Raw genomic sequence first — 8,755 nt, 5'->3', positions numbered from 1 at the left:
TCTTAATATCATTGTAGCATGGTTTTTAGTTAAATCAACATTCAGTATGTACATTATTATGACTATGTAAATATTGCTTACAACCAAGCAACATAAGCTAGAATTATATTTTTTAAAAAAGCATTTCCCCTTAAAGTTAATAATAGCTTCTTTTTTTTTGTTTTCTTAGTTTTCTATGTACTTACCACTAATTTGTCCCCAACTATCTTATAGAGTAGAAATCTATATAGTAAAATAAATAATGTTATCTATATGTTCTATTTTTTCCTTGGAAACCACTCCAGAAGCCTGGAGTTTTCCTGCTCCAATGTGGACTGACTGGTTGCTTTCCTGGTTTGCTACACAACTATTATCCTGGGGCTTCCTTCATTATAATTCTAGAAAGTTCTTTTCCCTCTCTCTCCTGTGTGAGTTCCCCTATTGTCTGGGTCTCGTGTCTTCTTTCATGATTTACCTTCTCCTCACATCTTTTATGAGAATGGGTACATCAGAGACAAATTGTTTGAAGCCTGGAATGTCTGAAAATAACTGTTCATGTTTCATCGACAATTTGACTTGCTAGAGAATTCTAGAAAGAAAAATTGTCTCCCACAATTTGGTGGAAATTACTCTACTGTCTTCTAGCTTCTTCTTCTTCTTTTTTTTTAAATCATTTTTAAAATGATTTAAAATTTTTTAAATGATTTATTTGGTAATTATTCCCCAAACTTTTCTCAGTTCCTCCTTCTGGAGCTCCTGCTTTTGTTTATATTTTACTTTATATAGTAATTTATTTGAAAAGTATATTTAATACTTAGACATGTATTATCTTATTAGCTACTTTATAATATGATTATACCTTTTTGCATTTGAAATGCTTTATATATTTAATTCCACAATTTTTAAATTTTATGAATTCTGTTTTTTACAATGTTATTGAGGTATATTTTAGTTTTATAAAATTTCCCTTTTTGAGCGTACAATTTAATGACTTTGCTGGGTGCAGTGGCACCTGCCTACAATATCAGCTACTCATGAAGCTGAAGTGGGAAGACTGCTTGAATCCAGGGTTTTTCATATATTGCCTGGGCAATATATGAAGACTCCACCTCAAAAAAAAAAAAAAAAAAAAGACTTTTACTAAATTAACCAAGTCCTACAACCATCACCACAAACAAATTTTAGAATGTTTCCATCACCCCAGTAAGATCTCTTATGCCCATTCCGGCATTTTTTTCCCAGTGTTTTCTGAACCTCAATCCTTTGTAGGTGACCTAGATTTTCCTCTCTACAAGGTTCCGCTCTTTATTTCTGATATGTTACAATGATGTGCCTTAACACGATTTTTTTTTTACTATCCTGGAAAATTTTCAAAGGATTTATTTAGTAATTATTCCCCAGACTTTTCTCAGTTTCTTCCTTCGGGAACTCCTGTTATTCTGGCATTGAGCCTTCTGGAGTAATTGTTTGATGCTTTAATCTTTTTCTTTTATTAATTCTTTTTTGTCTTTATTTGTCTTATTTTTAGGTGATTTTCTAGTTTTTTTTCTTCTAAACCTATACAACATTAAAACTTTAGCAATCTTGATTTCCAAGAGCCCATTCTTATTCTCTGAAGGTTTATTTTCTATAGCCCCTGATATTGTTTCATGGCTTCAGTGGTTTTCTAGCCCTCTAAGGATATTAAATATGCTGTTTAAAATTGCAGTGAATTATCTTCTGAATTGTCTCTGCTTCGCCTGAGTTTTCCTCCCTCCCTGCCTCCCTCTCTTCGTTCCTCCTTCCTTCCTTCTTCTCCCTTCTCCACCTCTTCTTCCCCCTTTTTCTTCTACTGGGTTTTGCTTTAGATCCTCTCTTCCTTTCCTCACCATCCATTCATATTGAAGAGTGAGGCACTAAAAAGCTCATTGAAATCTCTGTGTGTTGGGGCAGGGCTGGTTTAGTGGTAGACCACACCTTAAGGTTATCAGGTAGGAAGCTAATGTTTTACTGCGGACTCCCCAACCAATGCCAGTATCAATAGGTCTTTCTCTTGAGCCAGTTTACCCAGCAGGACCTTCCCCAACCTCTTTCCTCTAGAGTGTCAGCCAGGCCTCCAGCATTCTGGGTGCCCCTGCTTTCCCTTCCCATGGGAAGGAGTGGGTGATTGCATTGCTCAAGAATGAGACTTTTGCCTGACCAACAGGGTGAAACCCCCTCTCTACTAAAAATACAAAAAAAATTAACCAGCCATGGTGGCACGTGCCTGCAATCCCAGCTACTCAGGAGACTGAGGCAGGAGAATCATTTTTACCTGGGAGGTGGAGGTTGCAGTGAGCCGAGATCGCACCACTGCACTCCAGCCTGGGTGACAGGGCAAAATTCCATCTCAAAAAAAAAAAGAGTGAGACTTTCACTTGATCATCCTGCTTTCTCTATGCTGCCTTTCCTCTTCATCTTCCATGCCTGGTGCCTTCCCCAAATCCAGAATCTCTCTTTCAGCCTCTCTGGAGAGTAAGGCCGTGTTTTGCAGGATGGGATGAACAAAGCTATTCGACTACCAGGGCTGGAGAGGGGAAGCTGACTTTCAGCTCATCCTTACGTTTGCAGCCACTCCATCCCATTAACTTCACAGTTACCCATACCTCCGTTTTCTGAACTCTTCCGTTCTTATTTTTTTGTTGTTTTTCATGTCAAATTGGCTTCCTTTTTGAAAGCATCTCTACCCCTTGCCTGCCCTGCAGGCAGCTTTTTTTTGTCTGCTAAGTCAGTTAATACTCATCCAATGGGATCCTTCTTGCAAAATTCTTTGACATCATCCATCAGCTGTTGTCTCTTCTTTTGTTCTGATAGTTCTTGTGGGTTTAGACTTTACTACTTTACTGTCATTGCAGCAACAGAGTCAAACACATGGGCTTAATGTGCCAAGTCTGGGAGGGGAGAAATTCTCTCCCTGTCCCTGCTGCCACACTCTTTAGCCTGACTCACATTTCCAGTCTGGAATGCTTACTGCTCCCCAAACAAACCCAACTCTTGCTGATAACGTTTCTGGAATGTACTCCTTGTCTCCTTTCCATCAAGACTCATCTTAAGTATCATACCCATGAAACCTCCTCCAATTTACCACTGCTAAAGAAACATCTTGTCCCTTCTAAAGCTCATTGCATGTACATGTTTCACCTCTCCTGATTCATCTATGGTATGAACATCTATTGCTCTGCTATACAAGTTCTTTGAGGGAAGGGACAACAGCTTACCGTCTCTGAATCCTCTTCAGCCAGCAGCTGATCTACCTATCTATCTATTATAACAAGAACCATAATAATTAAATGTCTGCTGTACTGTGTACAGGCATTTTAATCACAATGGTCTCTAACACCTACAGTAATTCTACAAGGTAGGGTATTAGATTTAATTTTTAGATGGACACTCTAAGAGGTTAAAGGACTTCACCAAGGTCCCATAGCCAGCAAAAGGCAGGATCTCAATTCAAGCACTGGTTTCTTTGTCTCTAAAGTCTATATTTTTATCTCAGCTGCTTTGTTTCAGTTATCTTTTTAATTTTAACATTTTATTGTTACCTTTTTATTTTTAACTTGGGTACTTAACATTTTTCTTTCACCTGTGTGTTACTCCTGCTGCTCTGAAAGTGCAGGTGCAGTGTGGTTATTTTGCTCATTCCAAACTCATGTCCCTAAAGCAAGAACTCTCAACTTGACCCTGTGGATCCATATCTGTCATTTATTGGGCATTTTCTCTCTGTCAAGCAATTAGTAACGAGTGTGGTTAAGGGCATGGGCTCTGAAGACAGGTTCAAATCCTGGCTTCTCCACTTACTAACTATGAGTTTGGGCAAGTTACGACTTCTCTATGCTTCAGTTTCCTCTTCTGTAGAATGGGCCTTAATAATACCTGCAGTAGATACAACATAAGGTAATGGTGAGAATTAAATACGTGTAAACTACTTAGAAGAGTGTATGGCACTTTATAAGCACTAATTGATGTTACCTATTGTAATCACATATTTTGTCTTATTTAACTTACACTTACACCTATGGGGTAAAAATTATTATCCTAACTTTGCAGGTGAGGAGGCTGATATACAGATGCAAATTGAGATCTTCCTGACTCTAAAAGCATTTTCTTTCTTTTCTTTGTTTCTTTTTTCTTTCTTTCTTTCTTTTTTTTTTTTTAAGATGGAGTCTTGCTCTGTCTCCCAGGCTTGAGCGCAGTGGCCTGATCTCAGCTCACTGCAATCTTTGCCTCCCAGGTTCAAGCGATTCTCCTGCCTCTGCCTCAGGAGTAGCTGGGGTTACAGGCATGCACCACCATGCCTGGCTAATTTTTGTATTTTAGTAGAGATGGGGTTTCATGATGTTGGCCAGGCTAGTTGCAAACTCCTGACCTTAAGTGATCCGCCCGCCTCGGCCTCCCAAAGTGCTGGGATTACAGGTGTGAGTCACCGTGCCCAGCCTAAAAACATTTTCTTAACCACTATGCTATACAGCCAGAGAGACAGATGATACTTGTGGACATCCTGCAGGCCTTTACATTTTGGTGAACCTATGAACAAGAAGATGCTGGTCTGGACACTGGTCTCCAGTGCAACTCCAGAGAGAATGTGGGTATCATTACTGGGTAGGGATGTGCCACCCCAGGCTGGGAGTCAGGAAACCTGCGCTCTAGACTTCCCTGCTGTGTGGACCCCCACCCTCTGCACCCTCCACTGCCACCCCCAGGCCTCATTTCTCTCATCTTAGAGAGGAAGGGTAGCACTGGCCTTCTGGGGCTCCTTGTAAAGGCTCCCAGCAAAACCAGGTAACTGCTGAATGCCAGCACCATCTGGTGGCCAGGGGCCAGAACCCAAGCCCATTGCTCCCCACTGCCACTTGGTGGCCACTAATGCCATCTTAGGTTTGCCAGGCATTTCACATTAAAAAAAGAATCATTGACATGATCATATGCTCTTTTCAGCAACTTGAAGAAATATGTAGGATTTGGTACTATCTTTTCCTGACAGGAAGCTGGGGCCCAAAGAAATTGGGTAAATGGCATAGAGTCACATGGCAAGCTCACTGGCTGTCACAGCCAGGTTTAAAAGGCTCTGAATTTTTTTTTTTTTTTGAGACAGTCTCGCTTTGCCACCCAGACTGGAGTGCAGTGACACGATCTTGGCTCACTGCAACCTCCGCCTCCCAAGTTCAAGCGATTCTCCTGCCTCAGCTTCCTGAGTAGCTGGGATTACAGGCACGCACCATCACGCCCAGCTAATTTTTGTATTTTTAGTAAAGACGGGGTTTCACCATGTTGGTCAGGCTGGTCTCAAACTCCTGACCTTGTGATCCACCCACCTCGGCCTCCCAAAGTGCTGGGATTACAGGCGTGAGCCACCGTGCCTGGCCAAGGCTCTGAGATATTAAAGCTACCTCTGAAATAGACTTTGCAGGCATATCGAGAATATACCAAGTACAAGATGTGTCACATAGGTCATTTAATTTAGTCTGAGCATACAACTGAGACTCAGTGAGGTTTAATTTACTCAGCGTATAGGGTGTGACAGAGGCAGGATTTGAACCCAGATTCTATGACTCTACCCAGCCCTATTTTTCTCCTCCTCAATGTCTGGGGCTGGCCCTGAAGCATACAGAACAATTAAGGCTTCTAACCTCCAGAATTCTGTTGTTCTTTAGGATTGAATCCATAAATTTTAGCTAGGCTGATAGCTATCCAGAATATAGACTTCCTTTTCCTGCCTTCCCTGCAGCTAGAAATGGACCAATGGTAAGTCAGCAGGACTGGTGTATGCAGTTTCAGAAGCTGAAGGGAGTGGGCACACCCTTCTTTGCCAGCAGCTTCTAAAACAAGTCCCAGTGACCCTACTTCCTGGAAGTCATGCCCTTGTGTAATTGCCTCCCCTGGAGTATGGGCTGAGCTTGTACTTCTAACAAATAGAGTGTAGCATAAAACAATGGAAAGTAACTTCTTTTTAAGTTATTTGTTTATTTATTAGAGACAGGGCTTTGCTCTGTCACCCAGGCTGGGGTGCTATGGTGTCATGATAGCTCACTGTAACCTCAAACTCCTGGGCTCAAGCGATCCTCTCACCTCAGTCCCCAGAGTAGCTAGTACTACAGGCATGTGCTACCATGCTTGGCTAATTTTCTGATCTTTTGCAGAGATAGGGTCTTGCTGTGTTGCCCAACCTGGTCTTGAACTCCTGGCTTCAAGTGATTCTTCCACTTCAGCATCCCAAAGTGCGAGGATTACAGGTGTGAGCCACCATGACCAGCCAGAAGTCACTTCTAAGATCAACTTACAAAAGACTGTGACTTCCATCTCCCTGACATTCTTGCTGGCTCTTCTTGCTTGCTTGCTTGGATGAAGCAAGCTACCATGTTGTGAGCTGCCTTATGGAGAAGCCCATGTGACAAGGAACTGAAGGCCCTCTGGCCAAGAACCAGTGAGGAACTGAGACCCTCAGTCCAACAGCCTGTGGCAAGCAGAATCCTGCCAATAATCAAGTTAGTGATCTTGGAAGAAGATCCTTCCCAATTTGAGCCTGGAGATTTCTACAGCTTGGGCCAACACCTTGGTTGCAGACTCGTGAGAGACCCAAACCAGAGGACCCAGTCAGGCCATGCCCAGAGTCCTGATTTATGGAAACTATAAGATAATGCATGCCATTGATTCATGCCTCTAATTTCTTGGGTAGTTACACAGCGATAGATAACTAATATACCTTCCTTCTTCCTTTCTTCTTCCTTGCTAATTGGAAAACGGATGTGATAGTTGGAACAGACGTTTTGGACGATAGAACAGACTTGAGAATTGAGGCCCTGCGTGGAGGAACAATGAGATAGAAGGAGTCTGGGCCCTGACACAGTGATGATTTTGAACTGTCTTTCGTTCTCAGCTGACTTCAACCCTTCCTCTTTTTGTGTTACCCTTTTATGTAAACAAGGCTATGTCCAGGCAAAATGGCAAAATAGGTCAAATTTGCCTCTGATATCCTGGTTGTTTCTGCATCTTCTTTACTCTTTCCTCGACCTTTTCCTCTTCTAATGCTTAGTCCTCTTCAGTCCTTGCCTAATGCCCAGTCCTGCCTAGGATCCCCTTTAAAGCTCAGATCCTAGCCCTGGACATTTCTCTCCACCCTCTTCTTGCTATTCAGTTCTGGGAGAATGCCCAGTTCTAGGTTCAAAAGATTGATAAGTGATGTGATTATTTGCTTGCCGGAGTACAGGAGCAGTGGCAGGGGTGGGGCTGGAAGACAAAATACTCTAAGCAGATTTCAAATGATAACATTTCTGGAATCGTGAAATTATTAGAAAGAGAAATGTTTTTCTTTTTCTAAGGCCGAAGGAAAGAGGGACGAGGGAAGGCATTAGAATGAATGCGTGAATGGAAAGTGAAAGTCAGCTTGTTGTTGAGAATACAAAATGGCAGAGAGTATAGATACTATTACTTTTATGACTTTGGGAAGCAATTTATGATTCCTGAGTCCCCTCTTTTTTTGTTGCTGTTCTAGTAATGTTTGGATATAAAACACGATTCTTGCTAAAGGTCAGGAGAATTTGACCTTCTGAGCTTCCATAATTTATTTCTATCATGGATCTTGTAAATGTTGTGTTTTTTAGTGTTGTCTTCCTGGCTAGGGATCAGGTACTGGCTTTCATTCATATTTGTGTTCCTGGCAACAAGCGTTGTGCCTGGCACATAATAGGTACTCAATCAATGCTGGTGTATACTGTAAGGGAGATCTTTATTCCTTGATCCCGACTTTGGAAGCATTCTCAGGTTCGTGCATGTGACACCTCCTTCACACACAAATATAAGCTGTCATTGCAGAATTTGTTCATTTATTTAATACAAATTTATGGAGCTCCTACTCTGTGCCATGTACTATTCTAGATGCAGGGAGTACAACCATAAATGAACTACACAAAAGTCTCTGCTCTCATAGTGCTTATGTACTGGTGGGGAAGACAGAAACTTGACAGATAAATAAGTACACATATGGTATGTTGGATGATGACAAGTGCTATAGAAAAAAATAACACACAGGAGAGTGGTGACAGGGTGTGGGGAGGATGAGAGTGGCTAGGGAAGACTTCCCTGAGGTGACCGTGGCAGAAGCTGGCTATACTCCCTAGAATTCTGTACTCCTCTACACTCCCTGGCCTCTGTCGTAGTAAAGCAGGGCTGGGTGGCTAGTGCTGGCCAATGGACTGTGAGCAGAAGGGGCGCATGTCACTTTCAGGCCAAGGAATTCAGAGCCAGTGGGCTTTCTGCGCCCCCTCTTCTGTCTCAGAGCATTTAGAGGCCATGTGTTCAGAGAACAGTGTCACCAGATGGAAAGAAACCGGGTGGATGAACTGGTGAGAACCGGATGGAGGAGAGAACTGCTCCCCATCTTCCTTATATTTATTGCCCTGACTAAATATTTATTGCAGTGACATTTGAGCAAAGCCCTGAAGAAGGTGAGCGAGTGAGCCAAGTGGTTATCCTGAGAGAGGAACACTCCGGGCAGAAGGAACACGAGAGTGACAGCTGGACTAGGTTGAGTCACTTACAAAGAACCAATTTTACGTCTCTGCAGCCTGCTTGGACATTTTGACTCAATGAAGTTTGCATATGTATATATGCAAAGACTCCTGATTTTTAGATTAAAAACCCTGTACACCAGGTTTTGGTTTTGGCTTTTTAAATTATCATTATTTTCATTATTATTTATTATTTTTTGAGACAGAGTCTCGCTTGTTGCCCAAGCTGGAGTGCAGTAGTGCAATCTTAGCTC

This window comes from Papio anubis, chromosome 2, assembly GCF_008728515.1.
Source record: "Papio anubis isolate 15944 chromosome 2, Panubis1.0, whole genome shotgun sequence".
NCBI classification, from domain to species: Eukaryota; Metazoa; Chordata; class Mammalia; order Primates; family Cercopithecidae; genus Papio; species Papio anubis.
The sequence above is the reverse complement of the archived record's forward strand: the minus strand, read 5'-3'. Positions refer to the sequence as shown.